The 14,839-nt window shown below is 29.3% G+C and overlaps 1 long non-coding RNA gene across 1 annotated transcript in view; it reads right to left on the bottom strand.

Annotated features, from left to right (window-relative positions):
* Positions 1-8,601, bottom strand: part of LOC147812093 (uncharacterized) — a 33,049-nt gene extending 24,448 nt beyond the window's left edge. Inside the window, exon 1 of the long non-coding RNA XR_015433234.1 lies at positions 8,474-8,601. This is a non-coding gene — a long non-coding RNA (uncharacterized LOC147812093). The remainder of the gene's footprint in view (positions 1-8,473) is intronic.
* Between the last annotated feature and the right edge of the window lie 6,238 nt (positions 8,602-14,839).

Here is a 14,839-nt window from a genome sequence, read left to right as displayed (position 1 = left end):
AGTAAGGATTTCACTTTCAGTTCAGTTAAACTTGATTCAACAAAATCGCATACTTTTCTAAAAAAATATAAATTACCTTTAGATGCCGTAGTTAATATAAATAAAAAGTACTGAATATTTTGCATTAAATTAAATTTAAATGTAAATAGAAATTGCAATTGTATTTTTAAAAAAAATTCTTATTCAATTTTCTTCTTAGTCAACTTTTAAGTTGTTAACTCAAAATTACGTCGGTTGTTCAGCGATGGCCATAAAGTAAAATCTAAAATGTATCCGAATTCAATTTAAGTAAATGTTCGGGTATAACCTAATTACTCAAGTAATTAAAACCCCTAAATAAAAATAAATGTTTAATTGAATAATCATTTAAGTATTTAAATCCAGGCCATCAAAGCCAGGAAATATGATAAAAACGTTACAAATAAAAAAATATAAAAGATTACTTACATTCAAAACAGAAATTCAGAGAAAAAATGGAAGAAAAAAATTTCTTTTTTTCAGTTCACGGAACATTCAAAAGGTATAAGATAGAAGGAAAATGCAAATTAAGTTATTTGCGGTTTTCCGATTCGCTAAGAGTTAGTGACGCAATACAGCTGTCACCTCCTTCCTCCCTACTACTACCTTGTTTTCAATCGTAGTTGCAAAGAGGATTGAAATGTTAATTTTGAAATTTGAACTTTTATACATCTCGCCAAATCTAACTCATGGAAGAAATAATAATTATGGAGAAATATTTAACTAAATAGAAGCAATCTTACGACTTTAAAAGAAAGTTTTCTTTTAAAATTAAATTTCAACTTTTGCAAAATTTAGCAACTGCTGTTAATAATTTTTTTACTCATGTGTCATTCCATCTGCAAGTTACTCAAAACAAATTGCGTGTTTAATTATATTCAAGCAAACTCTAAATTAACAGTAAAATAATAATAGGCTTACCCATTTTGGTTTAGTTCTAGAAATAATTTGTTTTTACAACGATTTTTAGAAAAATTTATATGTTTTTACAACGATTTCTTGCAAAACAAATGTATCGTTTTTACAACGATAACTTGTGTTTACGAATTTCATTTTACCATTTTTTATAAATAAATCCAGGAGAGAGGGGAAGAGACATTCTCCTGAACTTTATAAAATTAGCATTTCTAAAATACGAGCTTTTGCAATGGTTAAATCTATGTTGTCCCTGAAACATAAACGTGGGGGACATCGGTTAAGATTCCTCCTAAATATTTACCAAACTTTCTCAATATCTTTCCCCCTCCAAAAAGAAAAGCTCATTTTTATTTATTAAAAATTTCAGATACTCAATATATGGTCAGTTAGTTGCACTCATTGATTAGCTCCATAAAAGTGGAAAATGATAGGAAAAAAATGTACAAAAAAAGTGAACAGGGGTCTGTTTAGAAGAAATTTGGGTCCGTTAACGGACCCTTCACAAAATATCTTTTCATGAAAACGGACCCTTCACAAAATAATTTATCTATTAATCGGACCCTTCAGAAATTTGTTTACCTTTTCATTATTGTTTTATTAATCGAATAAACCCTACCCAGAAAGGCTGGGGGGAGAAGGACAGATGTAAACGAACTAAATTTTGTCTTCGACAGAAGCTTCTTCCTTTATTCGTCCGAAATGAATATTCTGCGTTCAGCAGTATAGGCTAAATACTAAATATTTGTATGTAGCCTCGCTAATTTAGTAGCTGCATTTGCTGTTTATTTTTTAAAATTTAATTTTTTTAATTATAATTTTACAGTGTTGAGCATAATCTTGTATGTCTTTACAATTTAAAAACTCCTTGAAATAGTTTTTTTGCAATAACGGACCCAATTTGCACAAATTCACAGAAGCGGACCCTGGTTGAAAGAATGTGACTTAACGTTTATTTTATATTCACACATTACGAGTAATTATTTCACAATTTTACTAAAACGGACCTTTCACAAAATGTCTGGACAGACCCCTGGTGAACATCCTGATAACTTTTGATCCAATAATTAAATTTCTGCGTACTACTAGTCACTTATGAGTCGAGAGTTCAATCTTAAATATGCAAATTAATTCGTGCAGACAATATTTTTTGTTACGAAACCAGACACAATAACATACTTTCTCTAAATAAACATGCGATGCGATGGATAAAATTAAAAAAATTGAACAAAATCGGTCGAATAGTTCCTGAGAAAGCAAATTTAAAAAAAAATAAATAAATAAATAAATAAAAAAAAAAAACAAATAAATAAAAAAAACTCTTTAAAATACGACTCTTTAAAAACTCTTTTAAAAAACTCTTTGATCCGCGGACCGGTACCGGTCCGTGGATCAAAAAGTACCGGGCCGCCCATTTCATTGAAACTAAATTTAAATTCTTAGGTTTTTACCCCAAATTAAAAATATCTGCGTTCCATCAAAATTTTATTTATTAAAAAAAGGGGGCTCCCGAAGGTAGTGACATAAATTTTTTAATGTTTGTAATGTATCATTGTCTCCGATTACTCCCAGATGAAACCGTCTCCTTGCAAAGAAACAAGCTCTGAGTTCTCATTGATTCAACGTTCTAACGTATCACTTTATATTTATTTTTTGGTGCATTTTATTTTGAAGGCATGTTTAAATACAATTAAATTGAAATTAATAAATCAAAATAATCTAGAATATAAACAATCACCCCCTCCCCCCAGCGGATCGTGGTAAAATTATCAAACGTTGACAGGTCCGCGGTGATAAAAAGGTTCGGGAACACTGGCTTAAGGGATAGAACGCTCGCCTCCCAAAGAGGTGAACCGGGTTCGAATCCCAGTGGTGGCTGAAACGAATACGCACCCAACACGCAGATCACAATTCTGACGTTACATATCCTCAGTAATAAACGAACCATGGATTAGAGTCCCCTTGCCTTCAGACTGACCTTGGGGAAGTTTCATGGTTTTCCTCTCCGTGTAACGCAAAGGCGGCATAATTTCATTAAAAAGAGTTCTACGAAGGCTTATTCCAGGAATTACCATGTCTTTTGGATTTGGTTTAAAATTACGAGGTTACGGAGTTGAACATTAGTAGCCTTAAACTCAAAAATGGTGTCGGCTGTTCAAATGACAGTTATAAAAAAAATACATCAACAAAGAGCAAATCAGGGAATATAGCCCTTGCCTCCATAAAGATGTAACAGGGTTCCAATCCCAGCGATGGTTGGTCGATACGAATTCCGCACCCGGCTTGCTCCAATCACAATTTTGACATAAAATATTCTCAGTGATTCACAGAATATGGATTAGCCGTCGCGCCAACTACGGGAGGTTCTTACACTGCTTATGCTGGTTTATTTCATCAAACAATCCTTCACGAAGGTTAGTTTGCCCCAATGCTCTATCCCGAAGTTCCCTTGGCTTCTGGGGTAGATTCAAAATTATGAAGGGTACGGAGTTTCAAAACAAACAAAGTTACAATGCTACATTGATTGTTGGGTTGGAATTGGAAATATAAAAATACATTAATGAGGTTTTCTCCAGTATAAGCAAAAGATGGTTTGCTTATGTTTATTTATTTCAGATATCTGTACCAAAAAGTTTTATCACATATTCCACATAAATAAATTTTTACTTCAGAATGAAGAATTTTATTTACTTTTTGATCAGCTCTCTCTATAAGTAAGCAAATAATTCAATTTCTCCCAAGTATGTACAAAATAGTGTCTTTTTAAATCAGATTTTTTTCTTAGTAAAAGATTTATTACAAACACGACTGAGGTTTTTCCCAAATATGAACAGTGTGCAAGAAAAGAACGGAAAAGAAAAGAACGAACCAGCTTAAAAATGTTTGACTTAATGATTGTATCTTTACATTCTAGGACTCAATCCTAATGATTCCAGGAAGTGACGCTAATTAATTAATGATGTTTTGAACTTGTGTGACATTACCGATGTGAGACATTACTCTTTCTGTTCGTTTAAGTGAAATCCTCAATAAGGATGACAAAGGATTATTTCAGGAATTTATTTCGTCATCTTTGGATTAATTATGAGTAAAAAGTAAAATATGAATATATATACATAATCTACATGGCATTAAAGTCCGGAGCTCTACTGCTCCCTTCCAGTTCATACCTTCAGTTCAGCTAATACTCAACTCTTCTACGTTCAAACTAATACTGATCTAAAAATATTCTTTCTCATAAGAAAAAGTCCTTCGCTCCACCCCCAATGTAGGGGAACGACACTTCCCATGTCCCTTACCCTCTGACCCTCAGGTCAGGGGTCAATCAAATGCGTGGGAGAGAAATCAGGATCCTGACAATCCCTATCGAAAAAGCCTGTTCACATCTAATGTAAGTTCAAACTAAATGGATGCCAAGCTCCTAGCGCGAACACATATCAACGCCAACTCTTGAAACGAAGTTGTTAGTCTTCTTTTCATTTGCTTTCTTAAATCGTGTGAAATGAGGGGGGAAATACTTCTTGAATAATCAATTAACAAGCAATGAGAATTAATAAAAATGGTATCTAAAACTCTCAACAAATCTACGCCATTCTGTTCGCATTTAAAGAAACTGATGAAAAAATAATAAATGTTGTTTATTGCAGACGAAATTCTTCTACAGCGAAACATAAATATTCTTTATCTCGCACTTTATTTGTTAAGGGTAATTTGATTTGTCAGCATAATATGCGCAATTTTTAGTGGTCCAATCAAAGCCAATGCTCTTGAAACGTCATATAGTTGTTTCTTTTAGAAGAAAGAATGTTTTCCTTAGTTATCGAAAGTTGTCGCCAAGTCTAGCATTCCAGTAAGACCAAACTATTACCTTTTCAAATAATTCTAGAATATACATCGTAAAGGATAGCACGAATTAAATTTCTGTCGGACGTGTTTAACTTTTAACAGCTTTTATATTGTTTTTAAAGCATACTTGTATAATTTGATAGCTAAATAAAACGGAACTATACACAGTGACGTTTGATTACTTAAATCCTATACTGCAGTGGTCTTGCAACGGAGTACAAACATCACTAATAAACACAAAAATAGAATTGTGGGTTGGGCAAATAAAATAAAAAATGCAGAAATATGACAACAAAAAATAAATAACAACAAAAAATATTTGGGACAAATATATGCTAATTTTTTTTTTTTTTGAATAATATAAATTTAAGGTGTTTTACGAGTTCTTGACTAAATTCTTCATAATTTCTACCATTTTTATCCAAAAAATCCTAACTCTGCATTCGACATGATATTAATGCGAACGAGATGGAACATTATACATATCGTATAGACGTAAAATATCCTCAGGGGTAGACGGATCATGGGTACAGAATACCCATGCTGTCGAGCTAACCTAAGGAGGTTTTCATTGCTTTTTCTCTCCCTGTAACGCAAATGCACTCGAGTTCCATCTAAAAGTCCTCCACGAAGGCTAGTTTGTTTTAATGCATGATCCAGGAGATTCTTACTCTTCTGTGTTGTGTTCAAAATGACAAGACTTACGAAGTTTAACATTGATAGACGACCCAATTCGAACATACTTAGAACTGGGTCAAGTGTTCAACACCGGTTATAAAATAAAATAAATTTTTTTAGTAGATCATCAACCGGGGGGGAAATATTTTTACTTTTATCAATTTTATTCATCTGATTTAACAATCTTCCGTAACGCTATGAATAAACCAATGTTATTAATGTTTTAAAAATGGCTTCATCTTTTCTGCTGCTAGATTATCTTGATACCCAGGAATCTTGCTTTGTTCATATGAATGCTGATTTCCTGGTTAACGGCATTAGGTCCTCACCCAAGTACGTGGAAATTCATTTCACCCTTCTCAGTCATTGTGGTTCCATGCTCTGTTTGTCCTTTTTTTCTACCTCTCAGCTGTGGTTTTTCTAATTTTGCTACTAATTTTTATTTTTCCATTTTTGTTGGCAACTTTCACGTTTTATATTTTAAATCACTATTGTTTCTTTTCATTCCACGCTTGGCAAGTTTTAAAAAGGGTCGCCATGTTTTTGAACGTTTCAAAGATGCAGACAGTTAATTTTAATTTCTATTTTTTAAAGAAAATGAAGTTTTTAATCATGTGAAGCCATATTATCATCATCACCGACAGCCCAAGGTGGGCCTTGGCCTTCTCAAGAAGTTTTTTCAATGCTAACCTTTTTTTTTTTGGCTAGTGTTTTTCAATTTTTAGTTTTTAAGACCAAAAGGTCTTTCTCTTGGCCATCTATCCATCTCAAATTAGGCCTGCCTCTTTTTCGTGTGCCTGCTTGTCTGGCATTGAAACCTCGTTTAAAACTATTGATAGACTTTCAAACAAGAGATAACATTTCATAACAATCAAAACAACTAATAAAACTACCAGGGTGTAAATGATTTTAATCAAATGATTAAAATCATTGATTAAAATCATGATTTAAATCAAATGATTTTTTTAAAAAAATCACTGATTTTAATTAAAAAAAAAACAATTTTGTGTATAGTCTTGAACATTTTTTGTATATTTTTCTAAGTTTCAAACATAAACAAGTAAGTAGACTGTTCTATATATTTCTCAGATCTCACTCATATAATTCAACATTTCTACTTTCAATGTGTGTTGTCAACATCTGGAAAAATTTAAAGGAAACTCTGAAAGATTCTAATAATAATTGCTTCAAAATTTTTTTTACTAAGCGATATGAACAAGCGTTAACGCCAGCTCATTTCCTAGCTTACCTCTTGGATCCTAATTCTGAAGTACAATGTTTAACACTAAATGAAAAAGATCAAGCTGTAAACTTTGTTAAAGAAAAGTATGGAGAAACCTCCTTATTAAGTATTTTGCTAAAATTCATTGTACGCTCTCCTCCGTTTAATGGAACTTTGTTTGATAAAGAATCTCTAGAATCTTTAAACATCTTGGAATGGTGGAAATCAATTGCGCTTCTAAACAACTGTGTAGGTCAAAAAGAGTTTGATGCAATACAGTTGTTATGTACTGCAAAAGGAACAACTGCAGGGATAGAGAGGATGTTTTTCACTTTTGGACTTGTACATACTAAACTACGGAATCAATTGGGTGTAGAAAAGGCAGCTAAATTAGTCCTTATGTTTAAATCTTTAAATAAAACTAATTAAATGATTGTTTAAATAATTTGATATTGTAGATGTAGAATTAATAATTATCACATATTGTTTGATAAACAATTTCTTTCTTGATTTGTAGTTTGAAATCACTTTGTTATTGTTTATTTCTTATTTCACCTTTTGCTTTTAAATTATTAAGAAATATTTTGTTGATAATGGTTAGTAATGTCTATTTCCAATGTATACCATAAGTAACAATAGTAATACAATACAACTTTAAATCTATGGTACACAAAATTGATTATATTCCATAGAATTGAAATTATAAAAAAATCATGATTAAAATCAAAAAAATCCGATTAAAATCAAAAAAATCCGATTTTTTTGATTTTTTAAAAAAAATCATGATTTTTATACACCCTGAAAACTACCTGCATCAAGGGCGATGCTACTTTCTCATTTTCCTAACTCTGCTGTAATTTTATTTTATAACTTGCGTTGAACAGGTGACCGAATTCTGAGTTTAGGACTATCAATATTCAACTCTGTAATCTAGTAATTTTAAGCCCAACCCAGAATACAAGGAAACTCCATAATAAAATAATGAAACAAATTAACCTTCGGGGAGGACTTTTTGATCGAACTAATCCGCATTTGCGTTACACGGAGAAGAAAACCATGAAACCTCTCATGGTTGGCCCAACGGTAAGGCGGTTCTAACCCACGACGCGTCTACCACTGATGACATTTTACGTCAGTACTGTAGTCGGTGCGAGCCAGGTGCAAAATTGTATGGTGCAAATTCGTAAATTATTTTATATTTGCGAAAGTATTATTTAGATATAAATGACAAAAAATATCATTAAAGATGGCAAATTTCTAAATTCTTAGTTAAATTTGATGAAATGTTAAGCTTAAAATAACATAAAAGTTTGAAGTGGCGATACTGCGCGGAACCCAAACGATACTGTGTACTTCAGATAGCAAAACCGCATTTGGTTACCTTGACATAAACTAATTCTAGAGGGGGGAAATAAAAAACGAGGAAGGGAATTAATAACAAAAATAATTAGGAACGGTTTTAATTTTTTTTTATCCAGAAAATAAATACTCGTTATGTAAAAATTTAAATTGTCACATATATCAAAGCATTTAAAGATGCAGTGATCACGAAAAACTAAAAACGTATTTCTTTATAAAGAAATAAAATATGCCCAATGCCTTAGAAGCTTCAAAAGTAAAATATAGCTTTTTAAAAACAGGCTTAATTTAAACACAAATATAAAAAAGAACATTAGTTAAATCATCCTAAAAATAGCATTAGTTAAATCATCCTAAAAATAGCATTAATAAAATTATAGTTAAAATAATATTAGTTATAAATAGGTTAATACAGAAAAATAAAAGATTACTTACATTGAAAGGAAAGATTAAACAAGCAATCCACGCTTAAGTGATTCTCAACAAAAGACAAAATCGAGAACTGAACAAGAAAATGTTTTTCAGAGTACTGAAGACTCATTTAGAGTGACGCAACAGAGCAATCGCCTAAATCAATTAAATAACAATTTTAAACATAGTTATAAAATAAATGAAAATAAAAACAAACAGAAATGCAAATACATAATAAATGTAGAATCTAAAATTGAAACTTGCTAGATAAATCCAAAACATTACCTTTAATCTTCTCTAATTTTCAAAAATCTAATATATGATGCTCTTTCAGATAGATAATAAAACCAAATAATAAAATTTCAACAATAGAATACATCGAATTAGAATTAAATACTTCACTAGAAAAGCGAGATTACTAACTTCGGTTTTCTAGGGTTGTTATAATCTTGAACTGTTTCCCCCTCATTTGCCATTTGGAATGTTCCTAACTAATGTCGCCAATTTTAAATTCGCTGATTAAAAAAGTTTGAAGCAAATGCTGCACGGAATTTTAAAATCCAGATTTTCTTTAAGTATATATAAGTTGCGCGAAGTGCTTTACAGCTTTAAAAATACTGACATAAATCAGAACTAGATACGAGAACGAAATAATTTATTACGCATTTAAATCATTTAGTCAGAAACATAATGATGCATTTTATTAAAACAGACGATTTTATATTGGTTACGATTTTCAAAATAGTTTTATTTATTTCAATTTTTAAACCCTTGCCTTTGAATAAAACAATAAATATCCAAATTTCTTTCGAATTTTTTTTTCTTTTTTTTTGCACCATGATTTTGTCACTACGTTTTAGTTAACTTGCTTTCGTGCCTATGAGGATGTGCCTTACTGTAAATATTCGTCCCATTTCCGTCTGACTAGACAATTCAATTCTCATTTGTAGCGCCAAACTTCATGCTAGTTTATATCGTTACGCTATTTCCACACATAAAATGCATTACCATTTTGTGACCAAACTGGAATTTATCGTCAGTAGAAGTTTCAACCTGTATCCAATTAACTAATGTGCTCAAATGCTATCTTGAGCTTTATAACTAATAACAATGCATGCTCCAATTATTTCAAAATATAGTTTAATCCTAAAAGCAGGAGCATGGCCAAAAGTTATATTCCTTCATGTTAATTTTACGTATTTCTCGGCATCTTGAGATTTTTTAAGATAATTGAAAAGAATTTGAACTCAAATATTAAATTGTTTTAATCTAGTAAGTCCTTGCAAAAAAAAAAAAAAAAAAAAAAAAAAAACTTTTTTAAGCTTTTTTTATTATTTTATATAATAATAGTAAAAAAAAAAAGACACATTTTTACGAATGTTATTTTTGATGTCAAAACACAAAAGGTGAATAAAATCAGTTTCTCAGTTTTTGAGCAATGAAATAATTCGATTAGCTTTATATGTTATCAGGATATGGCAAAATATTTAAAATCAACGTAAGGATCTTCAGACTTTTGACCGCTCTCGTGTTCAAACTATTGAGACAATTTTTTTTTTCAGATTGCGGCTATCCCCATACTTTGAGGATCAAAAATCTCAGAATCCATCCACACACACACAAAAAAAAAAGGGGGGGTACGTTTATTATTCAAGAGGAAAGGAACGTTTTTGAATTTGATTCCTAACTTAAAATATCGTCTGCACTCATTAATTTGCATTTTTATGGTTAAATTTATATATGAGGCTACGTTGTCTGTTGTGTAGGACACATATATTGGACCGAATATTCCATAGAGCCACGTTATATATAATGTAGCATTTTTTGTTTTCTATTTGTTTTTTCTTTTCATTTATTTTATAATTTTGCCTAGATTTGTGATTGAATTGGTTTTTTTTTCTCATCGTTTTTTTCTTTAACAATGTTTTTTTCTTAAATTTATGCAAAAATTTGATGGAAGGTGAACGGTTGTCGTTTATTAATGGTTATTGAATAGTTATTGTTGAGTAATTATCATGTATTAACTGTTGTAAAGTTATTCAATCATTACTAGGTTATTTTAGGAAGGATAAGTTATTAAAATGTTTAAATTTGTATAAAATTTAAAAATTATTTACTCGCAACTGGCAGAACAAGGAATTATGCTCTTTTTATATTAATTCAGTAAAAAATTGCATGAATTGGTGACGAATACATAATTAATATCAATTAGTTACAAAATCAAATAGTGCATATGCAGCTAGCACTAATATTTCATGAACTCAAAATTTAATATTTATTGAGATTTCCCAATTTTAAGTTATTTTCTCAAAATTTCATACTTTTTACAGTAGGTCATTTCAATATTAGTCAATATATTTTAAAATAGATAAAAACATAATAAATTAAAATCTAGAACAATTCATGGGTTTACAACTATCAATGTTCACCTCCAAAGCAGTGAACCCAACCATGAATACTAGGGAACTTCTGGATCACGCATTGGAACAAATTAACCTTCTGGAAGGCACTAGTGATGGAACTAACCAGGATTTGCTTTACAACGGGAGGAAAACCACGAAAAGCGGCAAGGAGTTTTAAAAAAAGATCCATTCATCACTGATGATATTTTACGTCAACATCGTGATCGATGAGACACTGCTGCCTATTGTATTACATTGAAGCGGAAACCTCTTACGGTTAGCCGGATACCAAACTGATTTTAACCCTAAACTGTATACCTTTGATACCTCAGCACCGTAGTTGTTGCGACTTTATTAGCGTTTTGATTTAAATCAGATTTTTTTATTTATTTTTTATTCAAATACACTGTAAGAACTTTAATTTATGATTAAAAAAACTTTATAAATGCTTAATCAAAATTAAATTAATATTAAAACTATATTATAACAATATTTAGAACAATATTTTAACTTACTAAAATAATTTTTCATTATAATACATAGCTTTAAACGCATAGCAACCATTTTGAAACAAATGCATGATTGAAATTTAAGGACTAGTTCAAATAGAAAATTTAAAGAATACTTTATGGGTCTGTCTAGGTTTTTCTGAGAGATAACTATTTTGTGAAAATGTAGACATAATTTTTGAAAATTAAAAATTTGGATTTATCGTTTCTTACGAGACACAAAAATAAAATTTTGAGAAAAAAGTATTTTGTGGAATTGTTCTACCGTTTTTCCTAAAGTTAAATTTGTGTAGGTACCGGTAAACGGTAGTAAATTTCAGTTGGACAGACCCCTGTACTTTAACTATTAAAACAAAGTTTCAATTACCAAACCATAATTTTAATTTAAAATTTCTTTTTTTTCCCCGCTAGATTTTTAAAATGACAAAATAAATGTAACAGATTGTGTTTATAAATGTAGTCATGCAACAAAAAATAAATATTTAATCTATATATTTTTATATTAAAATATTCACTTTTAATTCTATATCAAAATAGATAAGTTAAGCTAAAAATATTTTTTTTTTAAATTCTATGTACTCATAGGAATTTTTTTTCACAAAATTTCTTTATAGAAAATCAGATCTCAAAGATACTGTAAACATATTATGAGAAAAAATACCAGTTAATAACACTACTGTCTCAAATAGACTTTGAAAGAGTTTGAAAGGGAAGAATGACACTATATCAAGAAAAAAATATCTGAATTTATTGGCCTTTTTTTTTCTTTCTATTTTTGGCAAATTAGGTATTTTCTTTTCAATATGCTTTAAAAAAAGCTTCAGAAATATACATTTTCCACCAATAAAATATAATGTAGATTTTAATTCCATGCTTTTTCTTTCAAAGGGTAGAATTTTAATTAACAATATTAACATTATTTTTTGAAAAAATCATGTTTAATAATTACTTTCTACAGCTATGCAAGTCTATATTATGACAGCATTAAATGTTTACTTTAATCTGTACTTTCAATCTCAAGCATCAAAAGATTTTTAAAAATGTAATTTTCAATGTGTTGGAATTTAACACACACCAAGAAAGAAAGTAATTTCGTTAACTAAAATTAAAATTAATTAATGCAACAATTTATTTAAAATAAATTTTGAAACTAAGAAAAGAAAATAATAAAAGTATCAATAATTTAAAACACTGTTTTTTAACTTTTATAATCAATATATATAAAAAAAAAATAATTGATTTAAATCAATGATTTTTTTTAAAAAATCATTTGTGAAATCATTAAATCGTGATTTAAATCAAGCTGATTTAAATATGTAATGCTCATATAATAAGGGGCCCTATAAAATAGCCCATATAATATGTGGCTGTATATTATAGTTTAATCTAATATGTAGCCCTATATTATAGCCCATACAATATGTGGCCCTTTATAATTAACATTTTCTCCCACTCTCCAAGCATTATAAAATGTAAAATTGAAACTTACTTGTTAAATCCATTAATTTCAATCTTCTCAATTTTTTAAATATATAATCTTAAAAAAACTTGAAGTAATAAACGCAGATTTAACATTTTTTTACTAGCATTTCTAGAAGTGAATACGATTTACTCCACTGGGAGAGTTATTTTTAAAAAAATATTTCAATTCAGTTTTGATTTTCCAGGGTTGCTATAATCTTAATAATGCAATTTCACATTTGCACTGTTCCAATCTAAAGTCGCCAAATTATTATCCCCGATTAATAAAACTTGAATTTAATGTTACTTACAATTTTTACATTTTGGTTTTCCTAAAGAGTATTAAAATGTGTTGAAAATGCTTTGTTATTTTAAAAACTGCTGACAAAGATCACACATTGAAACGAAACATTTTATTTCTAATTTCAATTTTATGGTCGAAAACATAATAATGTCTCTCATGGGCTGATAAAGCGGCACAACTCAAAAAATCATGTTTTGAGATAAGTGGGTTTAAAGTTTCGTTGCATAAGAAATGCTTTAGTTTGCTTAAACGAAGATTACCTTCAAGTTTAATAATAAGTTGTGCTAGTATTGCTGCTGAAAAGAATGTGTATTTTCATATTTACACCTGTTCTTAGTCAAAACTAATGTTTTTTGAATTGTGCCACTATTGCAGTCCATGAGCTATGTATTTTATTTAAACAAAAGATTTTGTATAGGTTTACAATTTTCGAAGTCGTTATTTTTTATCTCGAATTTTTAAACTGTTGTTTCGAATAAAACACCTTTCTAAATTTCTTTTCAAATCTATATAAATTTCTTTTTGATCTAAAATTCTAAATTTTGTTGAAGTTTTTTTTTTACAGAATCATTTTGTTACTACCTTTCAGTTATCTAGTTTCCGTGCCTGTCAGGATGGAAAGTCGTCAACTTTCCGATTGACTAGAGCGCTTAAATTTCATTCAGAGCACCTTACTTCATCCTAGTTTGATTCGTTTCCGGTCTACATTTTATGACTAAAATGAGTTTATTGTCAATAAAATTTCTTTTAACTAATCAAGAACTTTTCTAAGAACTTTTTAAGCGAATCGAACCTTTTTTAAATATAATACTAAAATTATTTTAACCGAATATAGTTAAAAACTACAAATAATTTTTCACAAGTATTTCTTATTAATTACTATTTGATCTAAAAATAGTAAAAATAAACTTTGAATTGTAAAGTTTACAAATGACAAAATACACAAATTGAACAAAATCGGTCGAAAAGTTTTTAATCTGCGATACTCAAATAGTGTTCCGCAGACCCCTAGGGGTAACGTGGAAAGATCACAGGAGTTCAGTGAGTTTGGACATTTGTACCTAAATTTTAGTTAATATGCAAGCAATAAAACTGACAGATAAACTATTAAGAAAACAGAATTTCTTTTTTTAAAAAAATTCTAGTTTTTATAGATTAATAATTCCTCTCTCAAAACATTTCTGTAGCAATTTTTTCAAAATAAAAATCTTAGTAAGGAAAAGGAGAGAAATGAAGAAATTTAATCCTACTTAAAAAAATGAAGTTATTTTCAAAGTCATTGTAGGTATTTACTTTAAAAAGATTTGTAACAAACATATTTAAAGATTTTTCAAAAGTAACAATATTCATGTTAAATAGTTTTGTTAAATCAAAGTAAATATAATCCTTTAATATAGTTAAATTACTATAGAAGAAAAATAAAATCCACCGATAAGGGGCAAGATTGTGAAATTTATCGGGTGACCACTGACCACTAGAGGTAGATTTATTGGTGGCCACTTTTTCCTTTCCACCTTTTTTTGTGTTATAAGCATATTGATAATGATTTTTCTTCTAAATTTTTATAAAAATATTATTCTTAGTTTAAAAAGGATGTTATTTAAATTTTAAGATAATATTATTTTAAAAAATGTATTATATTTATCATTATAACATCATGTTTTAAGAAAAACAATTTTAAAAAAAGAAAGAAAATATAATAGGTATGATTTTG

This window comes from Parasteatoda tepidariorum, chromosome 4 (assembly GCF_982258835.1).
Source record: "Parasteatoda tepidariorum strain Cologne lab strain chromosome 4, Ptep-v5.0, whole genome shotgun sequence".
Taxonomy (NCBI): domain Eukaryota; kingdom Metazoa; phylum Arthropoda; class Arachnida; order Araneae; family Theridiidae; genus Parasteatoda; species Parasteatoda tepidariorum.
The sequence above is the reverse complement of the archived record's forward strand: the minus strand, read 5'-3'. Positions and strand labels throughout refer to the sequence as shown.